This window comes from Pituophis catenifer, unplaced genomic scaffold (genome assembly GCF_029215685.1).
Source record: "Pituophis catenifer annectens isolate HBS135680 unplaced genomic scaffold, rPitCat1.0.hap2 SCAF_2, whole genome shotgun sequence".
Taxonomy (NCBI): Eukaryota; Metazoa; Chordata; class Lepidosauria; order Squamata; family Colubridae; genus Pituophis; species Pituophis catenifer.
This window is the reverse complement of record NW_027256882.1, coordinates 208,969,191-208,988,679: the sequence shown is the minus strand read 5'-3', so window position 1 is coordinate 208,988,679 and position 19,489 is coordinate 208,969,191. Positions and strand designations below refer to the sequence as shown.

Below are 19,489 nucleotides of genomic sequence, written 5' to 3'. Positions count from 1 at the left end.
GATTCATATTTATGATGGTTGCTGTCTCCCGGGTCATGTGATCACCTTTTGTGACCTTCTGACAAGCAAAATCAATAGGGAAGCCAGATTCACTTAACAACCGTGGTTCTAACTTAACAACTGCAGTGATTCATTTAACAACTGTGGCAAGAAAGGTCATAAAATGGGGCAAAACTCGCTTAACAACTGTCTCACTTAGCAACAGAAATATTGGGCTCAATTGTGGTCGTAAGTCAAGGACTACCTGCATTTTGAATTATGATAACTGGAACTGTCTGGGTTATTATCATTAAATGTTGCAATCATGTGATGTCATTGCTTAGTGATGGCAATCCTGAGCCAACTACAGTTGTAATCAGAGGACTACCAATCTATATATATAAAAGCGAAATACCACTCACACATCATCACAAAATCTCCAGAACCGTAAAGCCCACAAACTTGAAATTTGCCACGTATGTTCCTCTTGGCTTCTAGGTGCTCAATAAGAAACGATTTTTCGAAATGACCATCAGAGCATTGGTATTTCCTATATTATTATTAACATGCTCTGATGCTAAGGAGTTCTACTCCCCCTCCCCACCTGAAAAGAAATCTGTTCCAAATGTAAAAACAAGCAGAGGAGAGGAGTTTGAGTTTGAGTTTGAGTTTCACAGCAGCAAGCAGGGGATAGGATAGGGGAGGCTTCTGTGGGGCAATCCTGAGGGAGAGAAGGGGATAGGATAGGCTTCTGTGGGGCAAGGCTGATGGAGAGAAGGGGAGAGGAGAAGCCGATAGTAACTACTCATTAATTTTCAAGCTATAAGTGCTGATTTATCAAGCCCGATCACATAGTTTCATAGCGGAGCACAGGTATTCAGCTAGTACTTGATAATAATGGTAAAACTGATAGCCTGATTTGTAGCTAGAGATTAATCCAAAAGTTTTCAGTAGGGATGGGAAAGAAGCACAATACTCATGGTTAGTCAAATAATGCTATGTCAATCCAATATATCATGATTTGATCGAAACAGCTAGATGGTAATTACATGTTACACAATTATATGTTACACAATATAATTATATGTTACACAATGGTAAATTACAAATGACATATCAAAATATTACCCAATCTAATAATAATAGCAAAACGTATGCCTATCTTTTGATCTGAATGCTGTATTGAGCTCTTAAAGGAAAGGCAAGATATATATTTCAGTACTCAAGTTCATCCTATATTATAATAGCTACAGGTTCAGATATTTTTCTTTATGCTAATGTGATGCATATGTAGAACCAGATATTTTAGGCAACTTTATTTTTGTACACAGATATGCAATCTTTTTGTAGCATGTTAACAACGCATTAGCTAGCTTGTCCTAACAAGCCATAAGTATTCTATAAGACATGTACCTACAGCCTAAGGATTACAAATCAAATATTGACAAATTGCTTTATTTATTTATATGTATCACCTGCCTTTATTATTTAAAGGTAATATAGTAGGAAACAAACTTAACCCAGCTAAAATTGCTTTAAAATGCCATGAGAAACTACATGGAACAGTCATAGAAAATATCAAACAATATTCAAAAAATTTTATGTATAGATTGTATCTCAAACTGATACTGTTAGGTAGTACTTACAGCAATATCTCACCAATGTGTTGGCAGGAATGCGGAGAAACTGGATGATATTTCCATGTGTGGTAGAGGGGAGAAATTCTGGACACACCTCTATAACAAATGCAGCAGTAGACTGCAAGTCAAATCTGCATCTGCTATTTTTAAGAGCAGATAAGGATGTCCTACTTAAGGAAGCTTTCAGCTGAATACAAGATAAAGACGCCTTTGAGTCTGGTGACCAAATGGGTATGTCTACATACTTTTCTTGGCAACAATAAGGAAATAATTTCTCTTCATATTTTCATGTTTACAATACTTTTCTCTTAGGTTCCCAAACTTGTCAACGTAGCCACATCAATGTATTGACTATATTTTGAGATTACTGCTTTGGTTGCCGGAGGGCTCCTATGTCCAGTTAAAAGCATACGGTATCATTCAGAAGTATTACATGAAATTTTGGACAATCACATGAGATTTCATATTTGCATTAATTTTTATTCCCCCATATGGTGAACCAATGCTTCTGGTATCTCTTTTGAGATGTAGCTTTTTATGGACATATGAGTGAACTGCGATTTTAATTGGCACTGAACCATGAAATAAGTGGCCAAACACTCCAAAATTGCTTGGAAGACTCTAAAATTCACAGCACTAAATGCTCAAGTTATTCAATCCCTGGCCTAGTCCCCTATGCCCCTCCCTTCATTCAAATAGCTTTTCCATCAGCTGTGACACTTTGGTAAGACCTGTTGCCTTAAAGACCTTCAGAATGAGCACACAAAGTACATTCTGAGGATAAGTGCAACCTCTCTATTAACTCCTCCCTTCCGCCTTTCCAGCAATATTAGATTACAATTTAGCAACAGCAAGGGTGGAGGAGGAAATTCCTTTCTTCTCACCTTCCCAAACAGCTTTGATTTTTTTACACATTGCTGTACAATGCACACTTACTATTGTTTTGGGGACTTATAGCAACACTACCCCTCTCTTACTAATTTGTTTTCTAGAATGTTTTTAACTGTTTAATGAAAGAAGAGTCTTATGCATAGGAAAATTAAACTAAGAATTATATATTCTACAACAGCAAACACCTATAAGTAGTAGTTTCTAGAACCGCTTTCCCTCCTACTGCTCCTGTGTCTCTCTCAAAAAATTACGCATAGAAACAGTAGTAACAAAATATATCCTCCATTGCTCTGTTTGGTGCCTATATATGAATGTATAGGAATATGTGTATGTGTGTGTGTGTGTGTTTTCTTTCCTTTTCGTAGGCTTTATGTGTATTTCTCTTTAGCCAGGTTCTTCCTACGTAAACCAAGATTTTTATGCAGCCCTAGTTCAGTGAAATCACAATTCACTAGTTTCTAGGCTTTTTTTTTTCTGGCAGTCAGCAAGCACTCTGCTGCCCATTGGGAGACTGTGCCCATCGTTACAACACAAAAGACTAATGGGCACACATCAAGGACCTCACCCACACAGGATGTTATGAAACAGCCGACTAATCTGCAAACATCAACTCCATCAACCAATCAAGATGTAACAACACAGGCAACCAACCCACTCACAGCAACAAAGCCAGCACCCCACACCTCCCCACCAGTATTTATAGAGAGATGGCAGTTCCAATCACGGTTTGCTAGCACAGGCACGAGGCCGAAGGCACCAGCTTGAAGATGACGAGTGGGACCTCGTCGAAATGTCGCCAAGATACCCTCAATCTTACACGGGAAAAGACCCGAATACGCCAAGACTTGCACATATATATATATATATATATATACACATACACACACTGCTCAAAAAAATAAAGGAAACACAAGCAGAAGACATTCGAGATCTGAATGAATGAAATAGCCTTATGAAATACTTTGTTCGTTACATACAGTAGTTTCGTGTTCCCTTTAGTTGTTTGAGCAGTGTATAAACTACTGTATGTAAAGAACAAACTATTTCATAAGGCTATTTCATTCATTCATATATATATGTTTTCTTTCGGACCTCCCTGTAAAGGTACAGTATTTCTTTTCTTTTCTTTTCTTTTTCTTTTCATAGATCTTTATGTGTATTTCTCTTTAGCCAGGTTCTTCCTACGTAAACCAAGAAAACAAATACTGTACCTTTGCAGGGAGGATACATGGGATGAAGGTGTGGCTAACTGATGACGGCTTATAAGTCCGAAATAGATCTATCTTAGTCTCCTTAGTCTCACAATGGGCAGCAGGGAGCTTGCTGGCTGCTGGAAAAAAAGCCTAGAAACTAGTGGATTGGGATTTCACTGAACTAGGACTGCATAAAAATCTTGGTTTACGTAGGAAGAACCTGGCTAAAGAGATTATATATATATATATATATATATATATATATATATATATATATATATATATATATATATATATAGGTCTTTGGTTATTCGGGTCTTCTCCCACGTAAAATTGGAAGTGTCTTGGCGACGTTTCGACGAAGTCTCATTCGTCATCTTCAGGCTGGTGTTCTCGGCTTCGTGCTTCCAGGAGCAATGTGAGATCGCAGCTGTCTCTTCCTTTTAACTGCTAGTGGAGGTGTGAGCTGATTGGGTGGGAACTTGGCTGTGTTCTGATTGGGTGGAGGTGTGTTCTGATTGGTTAGGGGCTTGGCTGTGCTCTGATTGGCTGGGGTTGTGTTCTGTTTGGGTGGGGGCTTGGTTGTGCTCAGCTTAGTCTGAGTTGCAGGGGGATTTGAGCTGGTGAGCTGCGTTGTTGTTGTTTGGCTTCGTGTTTGTGGCCGTGCGAGCTCTTCATGGTGGGTGTCAGTCTGCTTCATGTATGGATTGGAGGGGTTTAAAGTGGCTAATGATGCAGCTGCGGTCTGGCTTCTGGTCCTTGGTCGTGGCTCATTATCAGTGTGGGTTTGAGTCTGCTTTCTGCGTGGATGTGTGGTGGTGACATCAGGTGTGGCACTCGTGAGTGTGGGTCTGGTGTCATTCGTCGTGTTAGGGACTCGTTTGTCAATAAGGGCGGGTTTCCAAATGGCTGGTAGGCGGGAGGTATCGTCTCGTTTGTTCATGCTGTGTGGGCGTTTTTCTATCTCAATGGCTTCTCTGATTATTCTGTTGTTAAAGTGTTCAGTTTTGGCGATAGTTCTGGTCTTTTTAAAGTCAATATCATGTCCTGTGGCTTTAAGGTGTTGGACCAGGGAAGAAGTTGGTTCCTCTTTTCTGACTGAGTTCTTGTGTTCTTCTATGCGTGCACTTATTCGTCTGTTGGTTTGTCCGATGTATGTGGTGGGGCAGGCGGTGCATGGGATTTCATATACTCCTTGATTTTCTAACTCAATTTTGTCTTTGGGGTTCCTTAGAATGGTGGATATTTTTCGGTTTGTGCAGAATGCTGTCTTGATGTTATGTTTGTGGAGGATTTTGCTTATTCTGTCTGTGGTGCCTTTTATGTATGGGAGGAGGGCTTTGCCGTTTTCTTGTTCTCTGTCTTGGATTTTAGTGGGGGTTTCTTTTTGGATTAGGTTGGTGATCTTATTTCTTTGGAATCCATTGGATGTGAGTACGTTAGTGAGGGTGTGTAGTTCGGTTTTTAGGTGTTGTTCGTCAGCTAAGCGTTTTGTTCTGGAAATGAGTGTCTTGGCTACAGAGTTGATCTGGGCAGGGTGGTGGTGTGAGAGTGCGTGCAGATAGCGGTTTGTGTGTGTTTTCTTCTGGTATATAGTGTGTCCTAGGGAGCCATTGGATTTTCTGTAGACTAAGACATCCAGGAAGGGAAGTTGGTTGTTCACTTCTGTTTCCATGGTGAACTGTATTTTGGGGTGTAGGCTGTTGAGGTGTGTGAGGAAGTTGTCCAGTTTTTCTTTCCCATGTGGCCAGATTATGAAGGTGTCGTCCACATATCTGAGCCAGAGTTTGGGTTTGTGATCGGATTTTTCTAGAGCTTGGGTTTCAAAGTATTCCATATAGAGGTTGGCAATGACAGGTGAGAGGGGTGATCCCATGGGTGCTCCTTCTGTTTGTTTGTATTTCTGTCCATTATAGATGAAGTATGTGTTGGATAGGCAGTGGTTGGTCAGATCTAAGATGTGCTTGGGGGGGTTATATTTGTTTTGGATAACTGTCAAGGCTTCTTTGATTGGTACTTGGGTGAAGATTGGGGCGTGCGGGGGGCACGTGCGCATGCGCAGGGGGGCAGGGCACATGCAGGGGGCCATGTGCACACACGGGGCCAGCACATGCATTGCATTTTGGGAGTTCGGGCACGTGCATGCACATGAGCACACATGCCCACTTTGGGCACTTGGTCTGGAAAAGGTTAGCCATCATTGGTCTAGGTTAATGAAAAAAAGAACTAGGGGTGACATGATAGCAGTTTTCCAATATCTAAGGGGCTGCCACAAAGAAGAGGGAGTCAAGCTATTCTCCAACGCACCTGAAGGCAGGACAAAAAGCAATGGATGGAAACTAATCAAGGAGAGAAGCAACCTAGAACTAAGGAGGAATTTCCTGACAGAACAATTAATCAGTGGAACAACTTGCCTCCAGAAGTTGTGAATGCTCCAACACTGGAAATTTTTAAGAAGATATTGGATAACCATTTGTTTGAAGTGGTATAAGGTTTCCTGCCTAAGCAGGGGGTTAGACTAGATGACCTCCATGGTCCCTTCCAACTTTGTTGATCTGTTCTGTTCTGTTGTTCTCTTCTCTTCTCTTCTCTTCTCTTCTCTTCTCTTCTCTTCTCTTCTCTTCTCTTCTCTTCTCTTCTCTTCTCTTCTCTTCTCTTCTCTTCTCCTCTCCTCTCCTCTCCTCTCCTCTCCTCTCCTCTCCTCTCCTCTATTCTATTCTATTCTATTCTATTCTATTCTATTCTATTCTATTCTATTTCAATTACATCCAAGATTGTACAGTATGACTAAAGCTGTTTTGTAAACTTAGCTTAAACTCTGATGCCAGGTTCTATGAAGGAATGATCAGGAACAGCATGTCAAGTTCAGAACCAACATTAAGATTTTTACTATCCCCCCCCCACTCTCTCTTTCTCTCTCATTTTTTCCCCTTTGTTCTTCTCTTTCTACCCCTTAGGTTCTTGGAGAAACACAAGTGATTCTTGCTTTGTAACTTGCATAAGTGGCTACAGAAATCAAGGAGACTGCAGATTATTTACTCTTAAGCAACTTTAGAACATATGAAGTTTTCTGTATTCTTTCTTCTCAGTATAAATTATCATGCCATCCTTTCTTATCCTTTCTATCCATGTAAGCTAGTTGGTTCAGATTCCTTGATTTGTATTTCTGTGGTAGTCCTGTTTATCTTCACATAGTACTCAACACTTTCTATCAGTTCACCTTACCCCCACCCCAGTACCATATACCAGAAGGAAGCCATAATCAAGACATACTAATTTTATCTTCAATTGCATTCAAAATTACATGCTTGAAAGTGAAATAGTTCATACTTGCTGAAGCCTATGAACTTGTAGAGCTTATACCTGCTATTTAATATGCCAAGCCATATATGTGGTTAATTTTCTTAAAAGTACCTGACTGGTTTAAAAGAACAATCAGAAAGATGCTTAAAATATAGCACAAAGCTAAACCTACAGTAAGAGAAATGTATTTTCAGCTAAGTCCTGTGTATTCAAATGAATTTTAAAAACATAAAAATAATGTTTTATGTTGTTCCTCACCATCCCTCTAATTTTACTGTTTTGTTTCCATATTTGTTTGTTGTTTATAGTGAAGGAGACCTTCCCCCATTAACATATGCAGTAGTGCTCGTTTGGGCACATGACAGGGCAACAATTTTTCAATCAACATACCTCAACTGGGATACCCACATAATCCATTTAAACTCCAGGGCCCATGACTCCAGTAGGACTGACATTTGGTAAAGTTATTGCTACTTCACTGCTACAGCTATGAGTGTCATTTCCAATGTTCCCTGCCAGATTCCCATAAGAAAAGTCAATGGGGAAGCTGGCTAGGAAATCAGAAGTCACTCCTGTTCCTAGCACTCTTTTGTCTATCTGTGGTCATTTTTCTCTATTTTGGTAAGGAAAGATCTCTGAAATGATGACCCAATGGATCACAGGTTTTCTAATTAGATACCGTAAAGAAAACTCTGCTTTTTCTTTCAGACTATTAGAACCCTAATCTTACCTCATTCAATTATAGATTTGCAGGTTTAAGTGCAGGTCATTCTAGCATAGAGCTCAAAGCTTGCATAATATCACTGGTTCTGTCCTGAGCCATTATTTTACACCTGCTTCTTTTGGAATTTTTTAAAAAAATACTTCAGCAGCAAATTAGGAAGTGTAAAATATGGAAACGGAATACTTTCTTAATTGTGATATATTTCTTTCTTCATGAGAACAATATAAGAAATTGGCATAATTTGATACATCATTATAGTTATAGTCACATTGTTGCAATAGGAATTACAAAGCAAAAATATTGGAGCCAGATCTTACTATGTTTACTCAGAAGAAAGTCCTACCAGGTTCTATGGAATTTACATTTATCCATCCACAAGAGGAAAATATCAACAATGCTACACGATCAGTCATTCTAAAATATTCAGTTCTATTTGCCAATGATGCTTTCTGATCAGCCAGTAATATTTATTGTTACATTTATAACCTGGATTACATCTAGAAGCTCAAAACGATATATGCTGAGATCTTCTTCAATTACTATGTGAGACAGGCTGGGCTAAGCACCACTGTCAAGTGAAGATAAATTTCGGCCTTGCTGACCAAAATTAATCAAAACTGGCATATGGGTCATATCTCACCAGAACTATATTGATTCCCACTCTATTGGTGAATACAGATCAAAGTCATGGTTCTCTCTTTGAAAACACTAAATCAACCAATGATTATACTAACTGAAGATTAAGGGGAAACAAAGTCTAACCTAGATGGGAGGAAAAATGTCCTAAAAACCCTAAAAGTATCCTAAAATTCTACAAGGATTACCTTTGTTCATATTAATTGGCCTTCTCATAGGCCCTGCTTTGGGTTTTCCCATTACCACTTAAGCAAAAGTAGCTACTAAAGTAGAAGAGGATTGCCTTACCTGTTCCCTTTCAATTTTTCCAATATCAATGTTTCAGAGAGTCACATGAAGCCATTTTCATTCAAACAGGCTTTTAAAATCATTATCCTTCCTGGCACGGGAGCAGGTTACCTAAGGAACTGTCTTCTCCCAATTACATCAATCCATCCCACCCAGCCAAGAAGGAGAGATATGCTGTGGATCCCACCAGTTAAAGAATTTTGACCGGTATAATCTAGGAAGAGCTTTCTCTGACATTGCCCCTGCCCCTTTGTAACATCATATCCCCAGAGATGTGGTAGCCCCCCCTCTTCTGGCCTTCCAATGGCATGCGGGTCTAGGAATGAAATGCAATCCTGGGGATGATTGGTGGCTTGAGGGTGCTCCCTCCACTTCTTTAGCCTCTAACGTGTTAATTTTTAACTTTGCTTTAATTCTGTTTTAAACTCTCTTTTTAAATTATGAATTATGTTTTTTACACCACTGTATGTTTTTTGTTGTAAGGTACACAGATTCACTCAGGTGAGATGGATGGTGAATAAATTAGATAGATAGATAAATAGATAGATAGATAGATAGATAGATAGATAGATAGATAGATAGATAGATAGATAGAGGTTTATAGTATTTGTCCCATGCATTACATTTTATTGCAACTTCTGCTTTTTTTAAAAAAAAATATACATTATAAATAAAAACAAAGTAATGTTTTCAATAAGATTTAGGTTTGTTATGGTTTACTAATCACATTTTTAAAACTATATTTTAAATATTGTAACCAGTCCAGTATTTATTTATTTTTTGAGTCGGGCAGCCTAGAAAAGAATCCTAAATAAATAATAATGAAATAAATAATATTTTTTTCAGGATAAAATAAGCAGGATAACCCCCTGAAGTTTAATTCTCTCTACAGCCTCAACAGTACAGTTAACACCCAGTTTGATAACTTTGAGTGCAAGTAGTAAATTGCCTGTCAGGTTTATTACATAAATAATTTATTCATGTCTCCGAAAATAATAACAGCTTCTTATTTATAATAAGGAATGTGAAAAATCTAAGAGTGTTGAAAGAAAGGACACATTTATGGTAAACTGTGCTGTTTTCTCAATTTTTTTCTTTCTTTGGCTAAAGGCATCCTAACTACTGTCATAAAATATTGTCCTAAGTTTATACTATTTTTCTGAATATCAAAATTCAATAAAATCCTGAGAAAGTGCAAAAAATTATAATACGCTGACTTGCTTTCAGGGTATGTTATAGAATGACATCATCAATGCAGCAGCAATTTAGTTTTACGAGACCAATTTAACATTTTGAAGATTATGCCGCTGCCCCCAAACAGATTCGCTGAGCAACAAAGCAAATGCTTCTGTAGAATTAGCATTGTATAGTCAGTACAATACAGTGTGAAAGTGAAATAAACAGCACAGAAAAGCCTCTGTAGAACATTCACCAGGGATGAATACCAACCCATATGACCAAGCACTGAGATAATGCTAGAGTCCTGATTGTATTGAATCACAATGTCAAACGCTAAATAAATTTTCCAATATAGAGGCAACAATCTCTTATCCTACCATTGAACAATCTTTTATATATCCATTCATTCCCTTCTCACTATGAAGCCGTTTCTGCCTAAACTTCTGGAAGTACAATTATTCAATTAAGTGTATCATTAAAAAAAACCATTGATACCCTTGGTATCTTGTTCTGATAGGGAGTATCTTTAAAAAAAGCATCTACAACTCATTTAGAAATTATTTGTATACAATGCCAGTCAGATATCAGCGCATGACCACTGTGAATATATTTCACTCTCTCCAACACTCATACCGCAAAATTTAAGCACCTATTTAAATTTCTTAACTCAATTCCCTGAGGTTACAAAGTTGACACTTTTGATTTTTGTGAATTATTACACTTACAATACTCTACCCACATATGTGACCTGAAGAGGTTTACAGATAATTCTCGATTTACTGACCCAACAAATAGGGTCAGAATTTTCATTGCTAAGCAAGGCGATTGTTAAGTGAGTCGTGCCCAATTTTGTGACTTTTTTTTGCCTTGGTTATTAAGTGAATCACACACTCATTTAAAGCAAATCTGGGTTTCCTCATTGAATTTGCTTTTTGGAAGCTGGCTGAGGTGGTCACAAAACTGTGTCCACCTGACCCTAGGATGCTGCAACCATGATAAACACACGGTGGTTGCTTAAGATCCAAATTTTGATCATGTGACTATGGAGATGCTGTGATGGTGGTAAGTGAAAGGACCAGTCACTTTTTTCAGTGTTGTTGCAACTTCGAACAGTCGCTAAATGAATGGTTCTAAGTCAAGGACCACCCGTAAGAAGTACACATATTACATGGCAGAATTCAATGGCAACAAAGCAAAAATGAAAAGCTTTACATTTTTGTAAAGCTGAATTTGTTAGCAACAAGAATTTTCAAAGTCTGGTAGAGTTTGTTGTACAGAAATATATGAAAGTTATAATAAAATCATTTTTGGATTTGCCAGATATGCATTCAAACAATAGAATTTGGAGATATCTGTGAGGCTTCCCATTTGGTCGGCAGTTAATATGCTTTCTAAAACCCAAGAACAAAACATATTGAGAAAAAGGCTTGATAACTATGCTGTGAAATGAAAGCCCTGTTTGTTTCCTTAATGAAGCAATGGTTCAGAGTAAAAAATTGGGTACATCCATCATCTTTCTCCCTTCCTCTCTCCCATTTCTAGGCTTCAGATGACCTTCCTATTGGTTCCCCCCTTCTAAGGGTTTGAAATATTTGCGTATGGAAAATACTGTTTGGGGAAAAAGACAATTTCTAAAAAGCAAAACCTGAGAAGAGAAGATGTAATGTATCTTCTGCTTCTCCATTCTCAAGAATTACCCTCAATGTAGGATGCAGGTACCCATATGTAACAAGTCTCACCTGCAATTTTTTCTATCTTTTTGAAATGAATATAAAAGGAAAACTGACTTTCTTAACAATTTGAACCCTGTTAACAATATTTAACAGGGTTGTACTGGAAGAACAGGGGTTGTGTGTTATATTTTGCTTAAAGAAAAGAAATAAGAAATGATGATGTTAAGAAATGAAAACCATGTAACCATGCAAGATAAAAAAACCCTGGAAAAATAACTTTCCAATGTTTAATAATACCTTTCCATTTTAATCCCTGCATAACTTATTATGAACTTATTCATATTTTCTCACCCAAATATACTAGTATCGGTTCAAATATCAGAAGGAAATGGTTCCTTCTTTCTGTTTCTGTCCTTCATTTCGCTTTCTCCTTCACATGCAGAGAGATGACCTATTGCGCTTACAACTCTTTTGATATTCCTGCAGCGTTCTCTCTTCCAAAGTCTAAGGCTGAAGACCAATTCAATTTTCGCTCTTTGCTTCTCATATCAAAATTCTACCATTCGCTCACCTTCCTAAGACTCCAAAACACACACGCACACACAGCCTTCCATTATGGGCCATTCTGTATGAACTAGGCAAATCCGCATTTACTGGAAAAGGCTGTATTTACTAATACAGTGGATTAGCCACATCTTTACACTTGTTTGATTCACAGCTTTACAGTCCCATCTAACACCGAATTATCTCTACCGATCTCCCCACCCCACATCTGAGCCTAAATCCTCCGCAAAAAGCCCACTAGAAGGCTCCCACACGCAGTTTAAAGCCACTTTTGCAGGCATTCAAGGTTAACGCAGGGTAGGAGGGGGAGAGCCTGTTCCTAATATTTATACCGGTTTGCTGTTTTGTATTCCATTTACCTTTACATCATCCAGCCAAGTAACATGGCCCCTTTACTTTCCTTATCACAGGCAAAGCTTAGGGCCATGCATTTTTTTTTTTGGGTGGCGATTACTCCAAGCAAAGCGTCTTGGATTCTTGGGCACGCAAAGCCAGCCTTGTTTTGTTTTTTAAGCTACAACCCTCCACACAATTCCTCGGAAATCAGCCCCACTGACTGGACCCGAAAGCGGAGGGAGTTCCTTCCGAGTAGGTCTACATAGAATGACCGCATTCAAATACACACGTTATAATCAGACAGGCTGGGCACACAACCGGGCAGGGAAAAGATCCTGCGGCGCGCTTGCAATCGGGACCGGCGGATAAAACACCCCCTTCTTTGAGGCACTCCGAAACACGCCTCGAGCAGCTCCCCACCCCCCTCCCCCAAGAAAAGAAGCCCACTCCGAAACGCTTTTCCTTTTGACGTAAAGCTGCGAAGGAAGGAGGGAAGGGACGGCCTTAAAAAGCAGATGTGGGAGAACAGCCCTCTGCTTCCCCCCCACTATCCCCCAGCGGCGACTTCCCTCTCTTTCTTTCTCGGCAAAGCAGCGCTCTCGCACCCGCGACACACAAACACACACACAAGAACAGCGCCTGCCGCCGCCCCGCATTAGAAGATGGGGGCAACGGTGCGGGACAAACGCCCCCTCTCGCCCCGCAACTATAGCCCGCCCTATAAAGGAAGAGAGAAACGGTGCCCTTGGCGCCAAGGTTGGAGTAAGGAAGGGGAGGGGGGAGTGGAGTTGTTTGTGTGTGTGTGTGTGTGTGTGTGTGAGGGGAGGGGGAGAAGATTAGCTACCTCGGTCTCCGCCTTTGGTTTCTCCAGCCGCCGCCACTCTCCCGCTTTCCCCTTTGGGTTCTCAGCCGGACGGCGCGGTTCCTTTCTCCGCTCTCTCTAGCTCTGCGTCAAGGCGCGGGAAGGGGGCGGAGAGCGCGAAACAGCAGCAGGAGCAGCCGGCGCTCGCCTTCGCTTCCTCCTCCTCCTTCTCCTCCTCCTTTCGTGGCGGGCTGCTTCCAAGTCTGGAAATCTGTTTTGGGAAGTGGTGGTGCAGCGCGGCAGTTCACCCCTGTCTGCGAGGGGAAGGAGGCGGTGGGTCGGGATTGACGCGCCACACCGAAAGCCGGCTGGAAAGCTTGCTTTTATTTTATTTTAATTTTTTTTTTTTTTGCTTTTCTTTTTTTCCCCCCTTTTCGGCTCGCTTGCGACGTTGCTGCCGCTCCTCGGCTCCTTTTCCTGCCGCCCCAGAAGGCTCGCGCCTCTTGCTACCGATTGAACACAAAATAAAATAAACGGAGAGGAACGGGGCGCCGTTTTTGCTGTCCGCGTCCCTGTCGCCGCCCGGCAGGACGCGTTTAAAAAGGGGGCGGGGGAGTTGAAAAGAGGCTGCCTCTTCGGGTTACCTTAACACCATTCCAGAGCCGCTAAAAGAGCGGCTGCTTGGCCCGCCCTAGTAGGGGAACGGGCACAAAAAAAGGGCCCTTGGTGGCCCAGGTTTCATCCTAGCCCCATTGACTGGTTCCTTTGACTCGATGGGATTTAGCTGACGGGATTGTTAAACAGCGCTCACCTTTCTTCTGGGGAGAGAGGTCACCCTAATAAATACTGGGAGGTGTTTTCAAAGAAACATATGGGTCCACCTTCTGCCCACAAGAAATGTAGGGAAATCCCATCATTCCCAGCCTCCTCAGCACATCAGTTTACCCTGGCAGAGAATGACAGAAGTTGCATTTCAAAGCCTTTGGAAATCTCCAGCTTGGAAAAAGCTAAATTATGTAGGACTATTCAGCTACAATTTCGTGTTTAAGTTTTGTCTTTTGAAGCAAGATAGATAGATAGATAGATAGATAGATAGATAGATAGATAGATAGATAGATAGATAGATAGATAGACAGACAGACAATAGACAATAGATATAGATGATAGATAGATGATAGAAGAAAGAAAGAAAGAAAGAAAGAAAGAAAGAAAGAAAGAAAGAAAGAAAGAACAATAACAGAGTTGGAAGGGACTTTGGAGGTCATCTAGTCTAACCCCCTGCTTAGGCAGGAAACCTTATACCACTTCAAACAAATGGTTATCCAATATCTTCTTAAAAATTTCCAGTGTTGGAGCATTCACAACTTCTGGAGGCAAGTTGTTCCACTGATTAATTGTTCCAACTGTCAGGAAATTTCTCCTTAGTTCTAGGTTGCTTCTCTCCTTGATTAGTTTCCACCCATTGCTTCTTGTCCTGCCTTCAGGTGCTTTGGAGAATAACTTGACTCCCTCTTCTTTGTGGCAGCCCCTGAGATATTGGAACACTGTTATCAGGTCACCCCTAGTCCTTGTTTTCATTAACCTAGACATACCCAGCTCCTGCAGCCATTCTTCATATGTTTTAGCCTCCAGTCCCATAATCATCTTTGTTGCTCTTCTCTGCACTCTTTCTAGAGTCTCAATATCTTTTTTACATCGTGATGACCAAAACTGGATGCAGTATTCCAACTGCGGCCTTACTAAGACATTATAAAGTGGTATTTTCACATGATATTGATTATATCCCTCTGTTTATGCAGCCTAGAACTGTGATAGATAGATAGATAGATAGATAGATAGATAGATAGATAGATAGATAGATAGATAGATGATAGATTACTTTAAAAACCACAAATGGGACAGAGAAAACAGGAATTAGTATACAATATAAGGTCATGCTTATGTCTTAAGGGACAACTTTATTTTTAATTGGTTTCCCCCCCAGCTATTACAAGGAATGTTTTAGTAAAGTTCATATATTGCCAGCTCAGTTGTTACTGCAGTTATAGACTAACCAATCTAAGGTCACCAGATTGGAAGGCTATTCCTGAACCTCACTGTTGGGCCAGCCCAGAATATTTTGCTATTGAACATGAACAATCCAATGGCACTTCTATTTATTTAATTAAATGATGCAATTGAAATGAATGGGAGCTGAGGAAGAATCAGAACTGAACTTTGACATATCAGAGTGAATCTGGTTTGATTGTAAGAGCTCTTGCTAGGAAAACTTCCCAATGGATTATGCGTCATGGACATCCTGCCTCACATATCTATTATCAGTTTTAGGAGCATTAATCCCAACATATCTATAATAACAATAATGCAAGTTGATCAATAAAAAACTTAGCTCCTTTAAACCAACAATCTTGATCAATCTGGAAATACTTTAAAATGAAAGGAGGAAAAAGTTTCTTACCCTCCAGCCGAATTCTTTATAAGATAGGAAGGGAAGCCTTGAGAGGCATTAGCTCTGTGTGGGTGTCATTATTGAGAACATCTGACTGATAGACATACAGTATTCAGTCTTTATCCTAGTTTGGTATAAGCAGTATTGAGTCAAAAGAGAAGAATTTGGGTTACAAATATTTCAGGGAGTGGGAAGAGACTATTGCAAAACTGCCATTCTCTAGAAAAAAAAATGAAAATATGATAGTGAAGGGTATTCTGACCACAAAAACACTCAGACAAAACAACAAGAAGTTGATTAAATCTTTTCAAGTCCTTCCAAGTCATTAACTCTGCTTTTAGTCTTTATTGCACATGGATTGAAGTGACTCATATGAATCTCTTCATACCAAAACAATTTTCCTAAGAACGTTCTCAAAATATTTTAGTTCACAGCTAATTTTATTTTGTAGGCTATATTGAGACATTGCCCTAATATTCCTCAATGGCAATCACAGGAGTCATTGTGTCCAATTTTTCTTCTGCAAGTGATAATTCTGAGTTGGGTTTTACATGTCCTTTAGTAATGGGATTCTCATGTGTTGTTAAAATGAAGAAATTACAAAATTGTTATTGCAAATGCCCTCATTTCAAGCTTAATTGCATTAATCTCTGACCCTGTCCTAAACATTTATATGGAGAACTCTGGGTCTGAAATTTTAAGTTCTTGTTTGGAATCCCATCATTGATCAAAGGGATTCTTATCCTTTTATTGCAGAAAATTGCAATAAAAGATTGCAATAGATTGCATTCAGACTTTTGTACTCCTTATTGTTAAACCCATTCACTGAAGTTTATAGATGACAAATGTATAAAAGACCATTACGCTGAATGTAACATAACTTTTGTTAATGCAATGTCTCCATATGTGGCAGCATCTGGCTATCCTTTTCTGGATTTGAAAGTTAAACAAGATCAGGCCTGCTTAGACATCCAAGGAAAACTAATGCAATAGAGCAGACTGAGAATTAAAAAAAGAACAATCCAGAGAGAAGCAGTGCAAACCACTTTTATATTGTTGCCAAAAAACTGTGTGGATGGGTCAAGGAGGTCAGAGGAACTGAGGCCAACTGGAAGGAATCTTTGCATGTTATAGAATAGTACTCTTTTTTAAAACCAGGAACAGCAGCTTAATTACATAGATGAATATTAAAAGGGAGCTGCTTAACTGTTGCAAATTTAATAGAGTTACTTCTCTTTCCATTAATATATGGATAAGGCTATTTTTGGTGCATACAGCATAACATTTTGGTGTTCCAATTTTCCTATTTCCTATACTTAGGATGCATTCAATTAATACTAATTAGATGGGAAACTATTAATAAACCACCAAGGAAATCAAGCGTTACATATTAATACAACCTGTACGTTGCCTGTACTGTAACTCGCATTTTAAAATAACCGCAATAGTGCAACAAAAGTGGTCTGAAGCACCTGTTAGGTTTTTAGTGTCATACCTCCTGCTTTCAGATACTAAAGTGGCTAAAACACAAGGAAAAGACTGCTTCAACTAGCCTTAAATCAATGCAATGATTGACAATCTCTTTACTACAGATTCATATCCAAAGAACATGTACCCCCAAGTTAGAAGGCAAACACCGAGATGCTGAGATATAAACATTTTGACTGGTTTCCGACTGATTATGTCAAATCATGACTCATTTAGTCATGGTTTATTAAATAAGCTATGACTTGCCAAAAGCAAAGACATTAAGGCTTGGGCTTAGGTTCTCTTGCTGATACATGAAGCTACATTGAGCTAACTAGTGGCACAAACCAGAAAATTGCTTTTATAATCGAGATTTAGATTAGAGCTTCCTATTGCTTTTCCTGATTTAACCCTCTTCTTAATAAATTTTACTAGCCAGAGCTTTGACAGGCTTGCTCTTTGGATTAACTGCTTCCAATCCAGATTTATTACCAGACGTTTGATAGAAATGTGATACAGACCCTGTTCACATGATATGCCTGGTACAAACGTTAATTAGTGTGCATGGAGCCAACCTTTACCTGCATGGCTGTTTAATGAGATGTTAAGTTTTCTGTGGTCTTTCAAATTCAAAATAGCTGTCATATTAGAAACCTGACAACTATATAACTTTCATATAACTTAAAGGTGTCTAACCAAAAATGAAATAATTAAACCTTCATTACAGCCCACCCAGTGTTAAACCTCAGGGGATCATATGCAAACACAGTGCTGGTTACTATAGCTAACATGCTTCCTTTATGATTAGTCAATTAATGAAAGTTATAGAATAATACAGCTATATGTCAGTTAGTGAAATTTCATATGCAGAAATGCCAGCTGTTTTGAATCCAAGGAGCATGCCAGTTCCTTTATATTTATATTATACTGTGAGCTTCTTCATATATCTGAACCTGACTGATCCAGGAAAACAACTACATTAATAAACTACTTCTTTAAACTTTTATTACTCAAGGAGAATGGATGCTTTTTAATCTAGATGGTTTCATTTATTAACTTGCAATGGAAAATGGAAGTTTTCCCTCCTTTTAGTCTTTTCTTCTGAAATAGTTCTCAGCTGGGAATTTGCAAAAAGGAACACTAGGATTTGCAGAAATATATTAGTCATTCATTCTTTGTGTGCTCCATGAAATTCTAATGAATCTGTCACACAGTAGAGCTAAAGAAAATGTGAAGTTCACAATTCACATTTACATTATAATGCAGTAATATACAATATTAGAGGCAGACTATAGATATGGTAATAAAGAAAGAACAAACTAATTCTATAAGTAGGCTAAATAGGTTCTGTAGAAACTTTTGGGTTTTCTATAGGGAATGTTTACTTGCCACCCATAATATTTATCGTGCTGTCCTAAAGGTAATCCTGCTAGGTTTAGTTGAAAAGAAGTATGCATAGAGTAGCAATTTTACAAAGAAAATTAAACTGTTCTAGAGTATTGGTAAAGGACTTCACATTTTTCCAGTGACCCCTTGTCCTTTTTTAAAAATACCTTTCTTTTTAATCCATAATTAGCAGATCAATAAAAACTCTAGATTTGTATTTCTTCTAGTGGATTTATTTTCATGTGTATGGGTTAAAAAAACATATATAAAGAGGGGAATATACACATACTACAGTATCTTCTACCTGTAGGCCAAAGTAGTACAACTAGCGAGTGATACAGAACACAATGAAGGGCTTTTAATCATACAACTTGCCTATTTATTTCCACTTTATGTTGCTTGTCTCTGCCTTGTAAGAATAAGTAAGGATAATAACAATTCCACTTGTTACAAATCCATGTGTCCCCAAACTATAAGGAAAAAGAAACAGCCCTTTCCAAAATGGGTGAACAGGTGGTATCCTTTCTGCCAGGTGCCTCCGTTGGGCAGCTGGTCCCTCTAGAAGCCACTGGAGGCAAAAGAGCAGCTGGTGTTTATAATAATAGGAGTGACCAAGATCTGGCCCCTTTCCTCTGTTGCTGATATTTTGTTAAGCCAAAGCATTCATGTTTCTTCTTTAAAGTTATCAAGTCAAAGGCAGCTCTATCCTGTGGGTTTCCTCCTACATGGTTTTGAACTCAATTATATTGAATTCTATCTGCCATCCATATTACATGGATGGTTTACAAAAATGGCAAATGAACTTCAGTATAAGCAAGAACAGAATGATACGTACTGGAGCAAACCCTCAAATGTTTTAGAATTCTTTTGGTATGCCAAACTGGTATAATAACAACTGTCTCAAAAACAAAAGTTATAAGACTGAGGGTTCAAGAAAAAGTCAACCAAAGGAACCTGAAAGTAGACGTATCTTCCGTAC

At 39.0% G+C, this 19,489-nt stretch overlaps 1 protein-coding gene across 4 annotated transcripts in view; it reads right to left on the bottom strand.

Moving 5' to 3' along the window:
• The window catches only part of PALM2AKAP2 (PALM2 and AKAP2 fusion), a 253,616-nt gene that overhangs the window by 66,033 nt on the left and 168,094 nt on the right, over positions 1-19,489 (bottom strand). Inside the window, exon 1 of one of the 4 annotated variants that reach the window (XM_070938553.1) lies at positions 13,251-13,344. The exons of the other annotated variants lie outside the window; for them this stretch is intronic. The gene's annotated coding sequence lies outside the window, so the exon portion shown is untranslated. Of the gene's footprint in view, positions 1-13,250; positions 13,345-19,489 lie in introns of those variants that run through there. 4 annotated transcript variants of the gene reach the window in all.